Below are 18,308 nucleotides of genomic sequence, written 5' to 3'. Positions count from 1 at the left end.
CCCACCGCCCGGGACCCCGATCCGCTCGAAGCGTTGAAGCGATAATCCTTTAATTAAAAATCAAAACAAACAACGCAAAACGAGGAAACGAGACATGAAGTAGTGACCATGGGGAGGGAGGAGGGAAAATGCAATCATCGCGTCTACGGCGGAAGCGTCCTGTCCTGTGCCGGTTCTGTAGGGGTGTGTGCGCCCTTCGCTCGGTAAGTCCGTCATCGAGGTCCGTCGTCGTTTCTTGTGCCGAGTTCGGAAGTTAAACGTTTTGCTTGTGCACGTCTTGCCTTCGATACAGGACTTGTTCCACGGTACACCGCAACATCAGGCAACCGAAGGGTGGAAAAGGGCGAGCGCGATCGGGGAACAGTGTGTGCGAAAGAGAGATCGTGCACAGTCAAGCGCACAATTCGCGACGGTCAGATCCTGTTCGGTTTTGCCCTTTGTTCCTATACCGACCCAGGGCAAAGGAGGTGTTTCGCTCTCGATGAAGTTTGCTCCAGAAATAAATGAAGAATCCCCCCTTAGTCTGCTTCTCCTTGCTGAATGCGGACCGGTACGCATCACCTCGTGAATACATAATGAATGAAGATCAAGGTTAAACCAACCTCCGGCACCGTCGTCCATTAATTGCTTCCCATCCGTCTGGTCCGTGTCGTGCGTCTTGGCCCGGGGTGTCCTGATCGTCATTCGCACGCTAGACGGCGGTATCGGTGGGCATGTAATCGTTCTTGGGCAAATGAAACAATGACCTACATTAAGCTGAACCGCACACCAGTACAGCTGGTACTGGGGTGGTGTTGTTTTTTTTGTGTGTCTCCTTCTGGTTCACTGTTTGCTCCCGTACAGTAGGACACCATAAGTCAAATGGGTCACCCGGAAGTCGGAAGGTGCCGGGGACGACCGGGATGCAGATTGTCTGTGACGAGGAAAGGGGGGAAAAAGGCAAAGTTTCGAGGCACTTAAGCACTTCAACACAGATCGATGACTTGAAGTCCTTTTTTTTTGGGGTGGAGGGAGTCATGGAGTTGCTTTGTCTGGCTGGGCAAAGGGCGTTGTAAGGAATGCTTCTTCTCCGGTGGATACTATCGGTTCCATGATGGAGATCTTACCCAACTCCGGAAGCTAGGACCGGAGAGGATGTATTGCGCAGAAAAACAGGACTCGTAGCCAGCAGGACGATAAACGTTTATTCTTGTTTCCCCATTTTCTACCATCTTCTCTGGACACGGTGTAAGAAATTCTCATTATGTACTTTTTAATGCCACAGCTGCGGTAATGGAAATAAAGTTTTTACACACCTTCATCCACGCTGGCTGCTCTTGAAACCATCCACCCTGACCCACCGACCATCGGGGTCGAACGATCACAGACGGCAATCGTGGACGTGTCCTTAGTGGAGGAATTCTCACCAACAAACCAACTGGCCGCCAGTGGCAGTCCCTTTCACTCTCGTTTGCAGGACTCCTCACCGTCGTTTCCATTCTTCCTTCCCATCTCTTCACCTCTTCCACGATAGCCACGGCTTATGTTTGGCTCCATGAAGCAATAACGAACAGCGGAGAAAAAAAAAATCCATTACACCAAGCACTGCCTGATACCGGGTGCTTCCGGTGGACTGATTTTAATCTTCGCGACTTTCACGAGACTTTACGAGCTGGCCACTACTGGGAAAGGTTGTTTGTGTCGCTTCTTCGCACGCATCGCGCTTTCACTGCGGTCGGCGGCGAATGAAAATCGATAGGTCAATTAAATTTTAAAGTCGCCTCCACCGTGGTGTTGGCGACCGAGGTGCGCTTTAGGCACCGGAATAGAGCAAATCGCGTATTGCGCTGGGTGTGTTGATTTGTTTTACGATATCGTAAAGATTTTAGGAGCCTTCGTTTTTTATACGACAAGATTTGGGTTTGCTTATTGATGTTGATAGAAATATGTTTTTGTTTTTCTCTCTCTGTCTATATGAAAAAAAATGGAGAGGGATGTTTTTGCTGCCACATTAAACTATTTACGTTCAAGTACAAAAAAAATCTGTGCCTGACATGTGTTTGGAAAAGTCGCATCAACTTTCCACAAATATACTACATAACTGCTACGAACTGTTGTCATTTTCTTCGTCCTCGTTCGACTTTTCTCGTTCTGTATCTATTAGCTAGCATCAGGTGTGTTGCATGATAGCAATTTCCCGTAAAACTTTAACCTAGAAGTTTTAACCTAAGCATTCCTTTCCAACAGTACAATCGTATGCGCACGGTGTGGTGTGTGAAAATGAGAACAAAAATAGAAGGAATCCTCCATTAGTTGTTGGACGGTGTGTGGAAAATATACGCAAAAAAAACCTGCTCGTTGGGGCATTTCGGACGAACCGACGAACCGGAAACTGTATTTTCCCTCCGGAAACTAACTTTTTGACGTTTTGGCGAAATGCGTTTCGTCTTTATGGGTTCTTGAACGATGAAGCAGCGATGTCGAGATAGTGAAACAGGGTAAGCGTGGATCTGCCCAACAAAGGACTAGAGGGTTGCCATGTTCGGTTTGTGTGGGAAACTGAAATCAATTGGGGTCGAAAAATGGAACGAAAATTGTACTCGAAGATACCGGCAGGAAAGATGTGGGATATGCCACACTGAACGGGATTCGTTTCCGAGTAGCATTGATTGTCTTGCTTTGGAGTGACAACGTTGTTGAAAGATTGGCTGTATGTAGCATATGTTTATCGGAACTATCGTGCGGGAATGGTATGAGAATGACATTGGATTCCGTTTTTTTTGGCTGTCCTAACAGCAACGACCCTATGAATATGATTTAACTTGTTTTTTTTTTTGGCCGGAAAGTAGGGCTCAATAAGGTTCAAAGCATAAGCCTTAAAGTGGAAATTATAAAGACATTCTTACAAAAATATGATTTAAAAATCTAATCGATACCAGTTACCGAAGTGATGGATTTAATACAATCGATTTCTTCAATTCCATACTGTTTTGAGCGTGTCTATTGCTACTTGAGACGTACACCGATACGAATGCCTTGCAGCACGAATAGGTAACAGCGGTCGGTTCGAACGGAAACACCTTGGGAAGAAAAGGTAGGTTAGTTAGGATGATTGATATTATTCCATTCATTCGTGCTATTCAACGGCACACAACACAGACACACAGCCACACATTTGAAAAACTCCAACTCCAGCCAAACCAACCCCAACCATTCGTGATGGCCCCGGGCACATAATTTTAGCCTTCGATAGCGTTTGCGTCCGGTTTGGGTTGAATGTCGGGTAACACCCGGACCACAGTGGCCACGGAAGCTGATTCGAAGAAAATTGCATCAAGCGTCAGTGTATCGATCGTATTGTTGGAATCGCTTTGTTGCTCTTAAAATCCCCAACGAGAGTATTTCAATTTTTGTTAGTATATTTTTTGTTATTGTACTGGATCTGCGAGCTGCGAAGATTACCGGAAGGATAGAATAGATGCAAAAGTTGACCTTTGTGGGAAGATATAGAAGCTCAATTTTGTACGGACTTGATGTGCCTTTGATGGTTAGGGAAATGTGGTACAATCGATGAAAAGACACTACAAGCGATGATTGAATAATGGTCCGATCAACAGAATTCAACTGTCGGTAGTTGGAGATTCTTTGTTCTTTATTAGAACTGACATCAGTACAAATCTTATACGTGAAAACACTTTTTGTTTATTCTTTCTTGTAGAAATAAATTCTTCAGTACACCATTGTTTTCAAACAATCATCGTTTATTTATTCCATTTTGCTAAGCCTACCTATCTAAAAACTGAATTCCCTGGTTATCTAAAAAATGTACCATAAAAGAGTACGATACGTCTTGGATTATTAGACATACTCCATCACAACCACGCCACGACACGTCCAAGGGCACTCCATCCACATGCAAGCTGACGGTGGCATAGCATATTGAAATGTCACAAATTAACTCGTGTAATCCTTTCACTTGAGCATGCACCCGGTCGGTGTGCTAGCGGTGAGTGGTGAGAAGATAATAACGCAAACAGGACGATCCTCACGGCGTACGTGACTTTTAGCGTTCTCAACCGTTGCGGAAAGTATTCGCTGAAGTGTCGCCGTGAACTAGTGGCCGGGGTGCTCGAGAAGATGGCAAACATCCATCCAGTGAAAGAAGGAAGATTTTATGAATACGAAAGAGCACGAGAATCCCTGACGCTGACGCCTGAAATCCCTATCGAAACATCCGTTTTGGAAAAGATCGCCTCCCGATGGTGAGTGGGAGATGCTTGAGCTCAAATTTGGAGTCTTTTTAGTCGTGTGCTTTCTTGATTTCCTTAGGGTTGCACAATTCCTCTGTAACATAGAAGGGAGCTTTCGCATATGCAGGTAGGGACAAAAATGCAAAAGCGTAACTCGTTCCCGTTCTATGCCGCTCCTTCGCCATGTTGGACATGTTTAGACCAAGTGACGTTAGGGGGCGACATCGAGATTACTTAAAACCGTCGGCACTGTAGCGCTTTCTTTCCGAATCTCGAAAGCGTTCCCTGTACGTTCGCTTGACGTCCGCCAGTTTTCCGCCCAAGAGAATAAGTCTTCTTTGGTTCCGCTGGGACGGATTACACCATGCACTTGAAGCGACGGACCAAAGCCTGAGCGAGGTGCACTTGATGTGATATGAATCATGGGCCGTTGTTTTTGGCCAGATTCACCCAACACAAGACATTTCGTCCTGCGGCGTTGACATCCCTTCGGTACGGCCAGCCATACACACTTCAAAAGCGAGCTGCCGACAAAAGAATGCAGACGTAATGCAGAGAGGACAAGGCAACAAGCACAGGAAAAATCTTTTCATACACTCAAGGCCTATGCCCGTGAAAGCGCATACTTGCATGACTTTTGCCACATTGTCCTTGCTGTTCCGCCTACTTGGGAGGCAGGAAGGGTTGCACACACATATCATCACTGCATACAGGATTTTGCAGCGGCCAGGATACTACACTAACGGGAAGGTACATTTGGGAAGGACGTGTTCATGACTTTGATTATAATCTAGGCTCTCCCGGCTAGTCGGGATAGAGGCTCGTAGTGTTCGCGGTCGCCACTCTTTCAAGTGGTGGATGCTTTTCATACTTGAAGAGCTGGTGCATGCATAGGTGTGTGTGAGTTTGTATGAGGATGTAATCTTCAAGAGTGCTTCAAGGATTGTATAGCTCGCGTTGTGTATGTGGAGCATTACTCTCAGAATGGAACGCAAAAAGACTAGTGCAAAAGAAAAGATGCAAGATGGACACGAATTCAGCGGGATAGTTTTCCGCTAAGGAGTGTCCCGGTGGTATATTTGGTAGCGGCGCCGGTTTCACATGACAAGACTGGTACAAAATCCGAATACCCCTTACGCAGGACGAACTGACTGTGGGCTATAAAGCAAACAAAAATGCCAACATTGATACATCTTGAGATTTTAGAACCATTAATATTTTGTTCCTTTTTATCTAGTTATTTACTTCTTTCATAGCACCATTTTCTACTACAAGAATCAATTTCGTTTCATAAAATTTTGCTTTTGATTAAATTTCTGGGTATTAAACTAGTGGTATTAAAATTTATTCCAGAATTGAAATCCCGATTTCACCTCCTCAAAGTCTATAAAGCTAAAGATATGCACAAATGTACTAGAATTCATACATTAAGATTTATCCGAAATTCTCTCTCAATATGAATGGCCCAAAACGACGTTAAGGCATAAGTTCTCTGGTGTCAATAACTTACTGTTTTAAGTCAACTAGAGTTTAATTTGGTTCTACTTTTGTTATTGGTCATGCCTGGATCGACCTAATGGTTTGACACGGTAGAACTTATACTTAGGGGCCATGGGTCCAGCCGAGATCACAGCTCTGATCGGGTTTGTTATAGAGTATTGCATCACAGAGTCGTATTTTTTCGTGTTTTGCCATCATATTCTTCATCATGTGAAAAAGCATGAATCATTTCATACATATTTTTAACGATTATAGTTAACAAACATATTCTATTGTATTGTTTCGAATTGATATGTGTGATATTTAGTATTAAGCAATTCATGCTACAAAAGCTAGAATATATAATAAAGAAGTCTAAAGTTTTTGTTCTAATCCCATAACCTTTATTTCAATTTCATCGTACAAAATAGAGTAGCATCACTCATAATTCCTATTGGACAGTTATTAATATTTCATAACGGGTAAGTCTAAAATGGATAAAAAATCCTTACGTATGTTTGGTACTCAAACAATACAAAAATACATGTACATACAAACACCACTGCAGACGAAAACATCACAATCTCACTTCAATTGCACAAACAAAACAGGATAGACAGAAGCTCACGGTGCACTTGTTACGGTGCAAATGTGAAGTTTTTCCCTTGCAGCATTAGTTACACGAGACACGAATAAATAAGACATTCTGCTAGTGCACAAAAACAAAACATTAGCACAGGGGCGCATACGGGCAGCAGTGCAAACACAGCACACAAAGCCACATACATTCAGTGCATGAGTTTTTCTTTACTTTAGCAAACAAATAAAAAAAACACACAAAAAAAATCCTTAAAAGGTCCATTTCACACCCGGAGGCGTCCTGCGCTTCCTGCAACATTTGGTCGGTACGGGCAGTCCGGTGGCTCATAAAAAATGACGAACTATGGGGTTTATTTTTTCGCACAGCCCTTCAACCAGAACATGAGAAGCATCCTTTTGAATGACAAATTTCAATGCCAAGTAATTTGCAGCATGAACACAATGTAAACATGAAAAGTGTTTTCCCTTTCAGTGTTTTCATTTTCCGCGCGTTTGTTTGAGGACTCCGAGCACCCCCCGTTCGAGCCCCCGCCAGCAAGCAAGCGGTAACAAGCTTGGCACGGGTTAGTGTTTTTGAAGAAACAGGACAACGGTTTTGCTGTGGGTGTGCATTTTCTATCCATGCACGGATCGTCTCAGAGATCTCCTTTCTTTAGCCATTCATAGCCAAAACGCATTGCTGAGAGCGACCAGCCCCGGGTACGGGTGCTTTATGTGCTGTGTAAAAGCATCTTCAGCGTTGACTCGTGCTGGTGGGGGTGAAAATATGGTGTAAAATTTGAATGATGTTCCTCCTCCGTCTCCCATCTGCCACCCTTTCGTGAGCTCCATCACACTCGTTGATGAGAATTTTCGTTCAGCAAAAAAAAAAAAAAAACCAAAATGGTCGGATCGAGCCATGGGTAAAATAATCAACAAAACACACTCTTCCATCTTCTAATTACTGTAAAAGATGGGTAGTAAAAAAAAAACATAGTAAATACCCGGCACGTTGTGTGAATGAAATGTAAAGCTTTTGTATGCGCCCGGAGTGAAAAGATGTAAGTGTCGCCTCGTTGCAGAAAAATTCACCAGAGCAGAAGAGGCTTTTATTCTTGGGCAATGCGAAGCCGAGAACTCTAATTCACGGTACACTGTCGGTGGAGAAGGTATTGAAAAACAATTGCTATGATTCCAGTATTTTTCTCTCTGCTGTTGCTGACTTGTCATTGAGGTGAAACATGAGCAGGATGAATGTTATCGTGATATCTAGCAGCGTTAATAAAACCCATTTCAAGCGATCCTGCGTACGTTACATTATCACGGAGGATAGTATTTAAACGAAATAAAAGCAAAGATGCTAAACGTTATGGTAGATGTTTACAAAAACTACTATTTTTTTAATGTAAAACATACTTGAAGTAGCAATTTTGCTTTTATGCAATTTTTCACTATTTATACAGTTTCTTACAACAGGCGCAGCGAATTCTCCAGGGAAGCTTAGAGTGGGTATCTATCTGCTAATTAGTATCTTTTGTTTAAGCTAATTAGTGTAATTAGAATCAGCCAGTTATTATAGCAGATCGTGCTGTGATCGTGCATCACAGTAGGCGATACACGATTAAAGCACAATAAAGGGCCTTCTTACTCTCTTAAACCAAATTTTCGTTACACTGCAATGCGTGTGTGCATTCCGTAAAAGTTAGCATAACAAGAAAGATTACCAATGAACTTTCATGATTTATTCGTAGTTCGTAGTGTACCCAGTTAAATTCAGCTGCAATTTGACCCCTGGCAAAATTTAGAAAAGATAAATGAAAATGGAAACATACCAAACTCCGTCTATACTATACTAAACTACAATATTTTTAAATTGATTTTTTTATAACAAATTAACCACCGTAGAACATGTTTTAAAGAATGTTTGGCCCCATATTTGTGGAAGGACGATGGATGGAGGATAGCGGTATTATGATGAGTTCTACGCGATATGTCAGACAGTATCACCAGGCTCTGGTGGGATGATAATGTCATTAAAATGACAATGGACGACCCAGCTCATAAAATCCTTCTAAATCGTTCAAATGGACAAAAGAGACGTGGTAGACTCAATTTGAGATGGATTTTTAGGATAAGATGGTGCTCCAGACCGATTGCTACTTGAGTTCCCCCGTGATCACATAGTTTGCGTAGTGGATGATCCTCTCCTGGATGGAGTGATGGCGTTGATGCGTCAGGCCGAAATAATTTAATTGTTGATTGTTAAGATTGATTATGAATTACGCGTGTAGTATTGACGTATACAATAGTCGATTTTTCTCAGCTTCAGTAGGCTTTTTACAACAAATATTTATCTTTAATCTATTTTGTATTTCGTCGTACAAGAATTATTTTTTTTTTATGTTTAGTCTTGTATTGAATTTGCTAAACGCTTTTCACAATTACATATACTGCATATAAGAACAAAAATCTCTCACTACACACATCCAAAATTAAATTGTAAGTATTTTTTTCTGTTACCAAGCTTCCGTCTGCGAATATTAAACATTGAGAACAATACACCGCGCTCAAACTGATTGTACATACCGCAGTACTTCGCATTATGAAATTGTATTTTCGAAATCAATTCACTGGTAATAAACATTTAATAGCTTGCTTCAAATGTACCGTAAACGGTGCACCAACCACACAAATCCCGCCGCCTGGTTCGTGTACCGGTCGTAGCTGTTGTGCCACGAGATGGAGTGTTTTGAATGCTGGATGGAAAGTGTGCACTTGATGATTTCGCATTTGAGCGGCACCGGGATAGATTCACGCTAAGCAAATCCAATGGAAACTTTTTTGAAGGTACTTTAAGCGACGAAAGGAAGAAAGGGACGAAGGAAGCGAGAAAATGTAAGGTAAAATCGACCAACCTTTATATTGAAAAGTTAGTCGTAGAAACAAACCCCGAACGGTACACTGAAAAGGCTTGTAATGGGCTCGAGAGCAGTGCGCTGTTATGTGAGCTGTGGTTTTTTTTTGACGCGAGTTTCGTCTGTGTTCTTGTGGCAACGGTGAGGTCCACGCTTCTAGGTAGCGAAAGATGAGAGGAAAAACTTCAAGCAAAGCTAGCAATAAATTAAATTTTCGAACAAATTCCGTTAGCCACCTGTGTGCGGTATGACCGCGGTAGCGACGAATGGTCTGATCTGTGCCCGTCAGTACGCTCGATTCAATCATCCTTCACAATCTTTCGGTCTTCAAGATAACCTCACTAGTAATGAATGTTTCTTTTATCCAGTGAACGGTGTTGCGTTTATTTTAATGTGGAAAAATTAAAAAAAAAATGTTAGTATTGCAACAAAATTATGGTATTTGCTGAATAAGTACAACGATGTCTTCTGATATCTTATTTACTGACGTTTTTTCTGTTCTATACATCATCAATATGCTCATTTTACAACATTATTGAAACGTTTAATGTATAAATACCTAAAAATTATGCTATAAAAATCTCGTTAATAACCAATATTTCGTGCAACTGAAACTCTCTCTACAACTCCTCCTACAAAACGGAATAAACTCACCATCAAAGGTATCTAAATCATGCACTTGCATGGGCTGATCCACCCTTACACACATGCTTTTAAGCGTGTGATACTACTTCCCAAGGACTACGAGTGGCACTTGGAAGCGTCTGAGAAGACACCCCTCCCGTGGTTACAGTTGTTTCCTATCCGTGCCTTGTGTGTATCTTCGAATTTCGCGCGCGCACGTATGTTACATCCTTGCCGCCACTCGAAGGACGAATCACCAATCCCACTCGAGAGTGGCTCGTTGGCTTTGATGGCGATTTTGCTGTGCGACGATATGGCACTAGCACCGTACGTATCATCATATGCGAACACCGTCGGTGATTGTTCTCCTGGTTTTCGGGATGGGTGAACAGAGGGATAAAATGTCTCGTGTGGCTGGATTGATTCGTCAATATGTGAGAAGCGCATGCGTTTTTTTTCTGCTTGTTGGTTTCTCCCCATCGAATGATGTGGTTCATAAGGAGTCGGGAGGAAAAAAATTGTCATACATAGCGCGTTTCAGGTTTCACCACCCTCAGCAACCTCGAAAACACGCCCGAATAGGGTGAGAGGAGGGTTGCATTCTTAATACACATTCGCGCCCGAAACCTTCCACGACAACGTGGCCCACCATATGTGGCGGTGTGTAGGCATGTCTGAAGATGCGCGACGGGCACAAAATGCCAGTCCCACAAGTCAGATTCTAATCCCATTTTCATCGCGACATCGACTCACCCCACTGAAACCGGGCGGTTGGCTTGGGGTGGAAAATGTTTCCTTAATTTTGAGTTCCACTCCATCGGATTTTTTTTGTGAGCGTAAGTTCGTGGATATGAATATTTTTTGTTCGCTTTCGCCCGTTCATTCGCTCGTTACCATGTAACATCCGATTTCGTGAACGATTCACGTTAGCAACTGGCGTAAAAATTTGCATCTAACCTCCACCGCTAGGGGACACGCTCGCCTATCCTCCTCGTTTCGGTTGTTCGCGAGTATTACGAGCACATTTTTCATACCACGGACGCAATGAGGACGCGAGGAATTTTCCTCACCATCGCATAATGGGGATGGGATTTTCAATTTCCAAGTGAAAGTAGAAACCTTTTGGCGAGCGGTGCGGATGGAGAGCCTTCGTCATCCGTATTAGGAAGCACCACTGCAAAAGGCTGAAAATTCTTTCACGAAACATTCAACATTCGGTTGAGCGAAGGAAGGCTTGCCATATTTGTTCCCTTAGTTCATCCAACACGGTAGGTTGCATGAAGTACTTGGGAGAAAATAGGGGAGGAATTGGTAAACGTTCTATAATGAAAAAAAAAAACGTAGAGAACTTCACCACGAATTTGATTCGCGAATGTTGCATACTTGAGGCTTGTGCAGAATCATCATTTTGCTGGTGCGCAAGGAAAACACATGGTGATGGGTGCCGCACGTCGCACGGGTTAGGGAAAATCAATGCAACGGTTGAATGGTTATTCCTTCCATGTGTGTTTCCATGTTTTTTTGTGTGCTAGTCCATGATTGAAAACAGGACGGGGACGGACATTGGTGGGAAGCAAATATGATTTTTTTTCCGCGCCCAACGACACCGACGTGCACCGATTGGTGGAATAAAATTGATGATGCTGAAGGAAGCGATTGAATTGAATTTGGTGGCCAGGCATTCTGCCACGTTGTACGACAGGTGGTGGTGGGATGATCCTGGCGGGATTCTGGGGAAGGGTGCACTGATTGGGAACGGGAACATAAAAGATGATTTGTGATTGATTTGAGCGATTGAAAGGAAATGAAATTGCCGTTAAAGTTGGCTGAAAGTTTGTTTCATATCTTGTAAAAGTTTTTAAAAGCGATAAGCTAAATTCACATGATTTATTACGGTAAACTGTGGGTTTCGTCAAACAAATTGTAGCGATGAAACAAATAATAGATTTTCGTTACTGTTTTAACTGTGTTTGCTGTGTAATTATTTCCTTATTAGAATATTTATTATATCACTTTCATTGAACAGAGTGCAGCATAACCATAAGGCAGTATGATTTTGTTTTTAATTTGAGAATAGAAACATTTTTTGAAAATATAATACGAGCGTAGAGATCGATTAGTTAAATTTTTGATGATTTATTAATTTATGTTGTTAACATTTCGAAAATAACACCTAGCAGGACTTATGGGAAATACGAAGAATGGAAACGTATCCAGAATGTTATAAAATTAAAAATATAATAATGTTGAGATTTCGTACCCCTTAAGTGTAATGGGTTAAATCTGTATGCAGATGTACCGGAAGCCTTACGCTCTTTAACTCCTTCCTCCTAAAAGTAAGTGCTTCAATGGTCAACTTTCCTAGAACTGTGCATAATCAATGCCAAAGAATTACAATATTGTACTAAAAAGGACTTGAATAAAACTAAGACTATTTTAATTCTTCTTACGAAAAAAAGTTTGTTCGAAGTACAAAGTTTCCATAGTCAATCGCGTGGTTCCACAACAAAAATCTTGGCAATTGCACCACCTTAAACAAAGCACAAATCACTTCTGTTTTTGTTGCGATACCGGTGTAGCCTAAGACGGATCCAATTTCCCCCTTAGCAATGAAACGGACAGCTCAGACGTTCTGGGAGTTTTTCACGCTCGATGGTATCGCTTTGTTTTGTTGATGTTGAAAAATTACACTTTGGCAAACTTTTATCTTCCAATAAACACCGATCGTTTCAGTGTAGCGCCGGTGTGGTATGGCGCATAGAAATCACCCAAAACACCAACGCTTCACCGATAGTCTATGGGCAAAAGATGATAAATTTCAGTATGATTAGTTTTTCATTTTACTTTTATCACTTTGGCCCCACCCTACCACGGTACCGTTGCACACTGATGTGTACTCTCTACCGCCGGTATGGAGCTCAAATTCTCGAGGTTTGTACTTTGTTTTTCGTTTTCTACACGGAACACCGTTGGTGGTATTGCCATGCGGTACTGTTTTTTTTTGTTCGAACCGAAGTTTTCCCAACCAAAACGCTCTAAAGTGTTCCAAGTGCTCCCGAAATGGTCTACAATGGTTTGCAAAAGGACAAATCAGCTACTCCCCAAGGTGGGCTGTGTTGGAACGGGATGGGCAAAATATTTTATGTGTACCATTTTTCATGAAAATATTTTCATTTTCCCTACCATAGCCTAGCCCCGCTGTGTCATCACCGGGCATGGTTTGATGCAATTGAATACGGATCCCTAGACGACAGTGAACGGACGAGCGAAGGCGAAGGATGCCGGTAGTCACTGAGTTGGCAGATAGCCATTTGGGACACGGTAGTTTCAATTGGTGGCAAGAAAAAGAAACGTGTAGCAAACGGTAGATGACGTGTCCAACGGGTAAAGGTGGCAGCAGAGACATGGAACGATTGGTGGGAAATCGATGATCGGCAGTGACATTATCGTTTCGGGGGACTGTTTACGGTCGGTGCCGGTTCGATTTGGCCAGCGTTTGTACTGCCCTGGGAAGCAATCGTTTGTTCATGTGAACGGGAAAAAGAACCACGGGTTTCGTCCCGATCAGATTCGACCGGTCAACCAAGTGTCTAATGTGGCAAAGGAAGTGTTTACATATTTCTTAGATAACGCCTCAGACGAAAACTACTCATTTTAATGAGACCATATTTTGTCTCGCGAGGAAAATTGTCTGCAATTTTTATCATGATGTGGTAAAGTACGTTAAACTAGGGTTGTGTTTTCTTCTTACGACGCTATGAAACATTATTGTTGTTTCATAAAGGAATTTGATTTTGATTATTTTTTTAAAGTTATTTTAGGCACGATGAGAACTGTTCTTCTTAGTATAACTTTCTTGGTACTCATGTCAGATTAACTTATGTTTAATGTTTCATGTTTCTGTTTTAGATTCTACTAATTAATGAGTTTTAAACATACTATTTGCAATTATTTTCATTCGCTTATTATGTTCGAAAAATTATTTTTAAATTTTACTTTAAAACATCTTTAATAAATCAGGAGGATTTTTGGTATATTTTAAAGCATTGTCATTTTACCTATTCATTCACCGTGGTAGTAGTTCAAATTTCTACAAGTGAATGTAACAAAACTTGCAATATTTCTATCTATTTTAACAAGCATCCTATTTCCTTTCTGGTTTCTAGTTTGAAGCAACGAGGCTGCCTAATGGTTAGCTCTTTGGCCAATTTTAAAATCAAATCTCTTCTATCCTCAATAAAGAGTTTGGTCGGGAAATGAAATTAGAAACAAGAAGTGCTAGTAGCAGCAGACACAACACAACAACACAAACAGCAACGGTTCATACCTAGGGATGATGTGAAGCTTATCTGATTTGAAAGTTTAAAGCAATTTCCAGCAGGCAAAACCATCCGGTAGTTTTGTTTGCATCTCACTTGTTTTCGTTAACTGCCGGCGCTGCTGGTTTACGTTGTTGTGCCGCTAGTTTTGTGGTGTGGAAAACAAAACCAAAGTAAAAAAAAAGGAAATAAGAAAATAACAGTTCGGCACAGATGGCATCATCCCGCGGTCGACGCGGTACACGCGGTTGAAGCCGCAGCAACTAACTAACTGCTTCAACTTCGCCTTTAGGCCGATGTAATTCAGGCATAATTTACATTCGTTTTGTTAAGCACGCAATACTCTCCTCTAGTTGCCTCTGTCTACCCACCCTCTCCTTCCACCGTACCGCAACCGAAACCCAGCCGATGAAGCGAATGCAAAATGGTTCTGCAATTCGCTACCGGAGAGAACTTGCCGGTCGGAAGGAACGGCAGGAGAAGAGGAAGCGGAGCACGGTGGTAGGAAAAATCGCGGCGCACTCTCTCTATCGCGGCGAAAGGCAAACGCGAAATATCACCGCGTAAGTCGTAAACAGGTTCGTTAAATTCCTATCCTTCCTGGCTGGGTGGGTTTCGGGTGGGTTTTTATCTGAAGAAATCCAATTTCCATCCGGTCTCTTCGGCGGACGGTGATGCGAGCAAAGGTTAATGCCGTGGTGGCGGACGGTGGAATCTGCTGCGGCGAAAAACAGGAAATAATTTCGAGGAACTTTATTCCCTTCGGATTATTTCGATTTTCCATTTTTATTTCCGTGGTGTGCGAACCAAAACGGCCCCATAAGGTGTAGTGTGGCAGCGGCAGCGGAGGCGAACGGGCATGCAAGACGATTTTCCATACAGCACTCGACGCTACCACACTCGACGACTACTCGCGGATTTTATCATGTCATGTGAGAGGTGGCATCATGCGCGCCCTTCCAACCCACTAGAAGATCCACGAGCCCACCATTCGGTACACGGTAAGTTTTCCCTGTTGCGGTGCGCTTTTATCCGATTTTCCCCGCTGAAGTGGAAGCTTAGCGCTAGAAGATGGTGCAAAAAATAAACGCCATCACGGCCACCCCCTTCTCCATTGCCTGCCCTAGTAGCGCCAAGCACTGATACAAGCAAAATCTTCCCAACGCTTGGAAAAGCCAACACGCAAGCAAAAGGCCAACCGAAAGGATAAGAAATTGATTAAATCGCTGATCCTTTCTAATGGAAAAGTGTTTTTCCATTTTTCCTCCAACTTCCTTTCCGTCCGTGCACTTTTCTTCGCACTTTGTTTTCCCCATATGGGGTTTAGCTAACGAAAAATTTCGCCCGTCCATTGCGAATGATTTTTATTTTCCTTCGTGCTCGTCTCACGAAGCTCGTCAATTTGCGATGGTTACGGCACTGGGGCGTGTGCTTAGGATATTTGAAAAACATGGAAGCACACGAAGGAATAAAAACAACTTAATCGTTTGTACAGCCAAAGATGAAAGCGGCCACATACGAGCCACTTTACGTGGACGCTTCGCTGGTTGGTTTGGAAATTTTCGATAGGGTAAGCTTTATAGCCACCCCAAAACGATCCTGCACGGGATTTGGATAAGGATCGTACTGTTTAACAACAAAAAAATCACTCAAACATCAGCTCATGGAGTAGGGGATTTTATTAATCTTGGCGCTGCAATTGTACAAGGTAATTTGCTATCATACACGGTCACTTTAACTCGTTACTCGCGTTCGACTTCGCGTTACGAGGTTTTTCGATTCGTTTCACCTTGTTTATGCTTTATCACACAATTTACTTCCCTGTGAAAGGGGTGGTATTTTTTGCTACATTTGCGATCAAAGGAAACTGGGATTTCCATTCGTTCTGCAGTGTAGCAGATGGAAGCTCGATGGATGATTGCATTGGTTTGGTACTCTGGATAGACGAACAGATCCTTAAAAACAATAAGGGAAAGGTGATCATCATTGTCATTCGATTGTCTAATTATCGTATATTGTGTTATTATAATTAATCATATTGTCATTTTAGCTCCTCTTTCTTTGATAATTCTCTACATGTGTTTATCCTTTTGGCTGTCGTTTTTTTTGTGATTTCCATAACCTGAAAAATCAAATTGGATTCACAACATTGAGGTATTTGTACAATACAGCTTCTCCTGTTGTTAATGTTCTAAGTTGACTGATAGACTAGCTCGTGATTCCTGTGTATAGCGCTCGAAACTGTGTATATAACAAGTACTTGCAAATATAACGCGTACTTGGTGACTGTGTCTGCAGAGTTACAGAAGAAATTGAATTGAATTGTTCAAAAATATCCTTTTTCATATCAGACAAAATCATGTATAGTTGCATAGATTCATAGTGATCTATTCTCTAAGTTCTATATATTGAAATAAGTGGAGTTGTTTTATGTTTAATTATGTTATATATTAGTAATAGTTAGGTCTAACGTAGATAAATTTAATAGGAACTCAGCCTGAACTTAATTTTCGTGTCCTTTGAAAATTTTAAAACATACTTTCATATAATGCAAAGCATTACCATCAAAAGCATCTCTTTGCGAGCCAAAATTGTCGTTTCTTTCCAATTAAGCGAGCATTAGACAGTATTCAGCTTTGTGTGGTACATTAAAAATCAGCCATAATTCAAGCCGAACATGCATAACTCTTCAACAGACTGAAGGATTGCGGTGTTTTGCATCCCGCGTTGACTGCCAACAATAGTAGAGGCTTTTCAATTGCCATCGCCATTCCCACTGCACTCCTGCATCGTAATTGTGGTTCATTTTCTTGCGACATTGTGATGGAACAGGCGGGCGAAGAAATTGCGCGTCTACGGTGGTACGTGAATCGTAATAATAGCTACTTCCACATCCTTTACCGTCATTAGCGTAGTCGGGTACTTAGGCAGCAGTATGCAGGAAAAACCCACCATGTGTGTGTATGTTGGGGGGAAAGGCATACACATTGTGACATCTCGTGATGATGCATGTAAGCCCGCTGACAAGAAACGTGCACAAGGACGCGAACGCACGGAAACCCATTTGGGTTATTATCGGGGGAGTGACACCCCAGATTCGCCTCCATCTGTCGACTAGATTCTTCTAAGCCTTACTTATGCATGCCTGCACGCCTGTGTGTCCTTGCTCGCTGTAGCTCCCCTCGAAGCTATTGTTTTTATCCTCATTCTTATGACTGTTTTGTTGTCGTTGTTGTTGTTCACTGCAAAAAAAGTCCCGGCTTTGTCCCGCTGCGCTGTTTGTTCCTGTTCCGGTTCCGTCATGCCGAAACAATGGTCCAAAGTAGTCCTCTTACATGCTCGCGTACTTCACATTGGTGCTGCCACAGCGAGCCCACGCTAGACAGACATACGTTTGAGAGGTTTGGAGATTTCACTGCATCTCGCCAACCACCAACACTGGGCAGCGCTAGTTGGTTGGGATGCTTGCCATTATTTGCACACCACCGCCGGAGGATGGAAAATTGCCGGATTTTCTTAATTGTCCCCGGAAGTGGTGGTCCATTCGGGTGGACGATTTGCTACCTGCCATTGAAACGGTTTCCGCTGCAGTTCGGTCTGGCGGGAGACAAGAACAATCGGTCGCATATGATGTGCCGGTAAACGGTTTTTGGGTGTGTTGTTTTCTTCGGCTGAATGTTACCAGTTTCCGATTGCAGTTTGGGATAATTATCCTGAGCTGCCTGGGGGAAGTAGTCTGGCGTCTAGCGTCTTAGATGTGAAACGTTTTTCTCGCGTCGAAGGGTTCTCCTCGAGATGAAGATGTATGATGTTGAGATAGAAATACATGGGAAATCTTCTTTCGATATGGTATCATTAGACTCGATGATCGCATACAACTGTTGTAATTATTTACGCTACATACTTTTTGGGGAAGACAATCTTGTAAATTGCTGCTATTTTCCGTATACGCGGTTTAACCGAATAAACATTTTTAAGAAAGAGTAAGGGTGGGATTGTTCTTTGGTTTTAGGTAGGAAGTTAATAATAATTTAAAACCAATATTCTTTGAAATTTATTCGGGATCTAAAGAATTATTCATATTATTCCTTGAAGTATTACATATTCCACCTACAGTTGTGAAGAAAAGTATTATGTTTACAAAAACAAATCTACTTGGAAAG

This window comes from Anopheles marshallii, chromosome 3, assembly GCF_943734725.1.
Source record: "Anopheles marshallii chromosome 3, idAnoMarsDA_429_01, whole genome shotgun sequence".
NCBI lineage: Eukaryota > Metazoa > Arthropoda > Insecta > Diptera > Culicidae > Anopheles > Anopheles marshallii.
Note: the sequence above shows the minus strand (reverse complement) of the source record.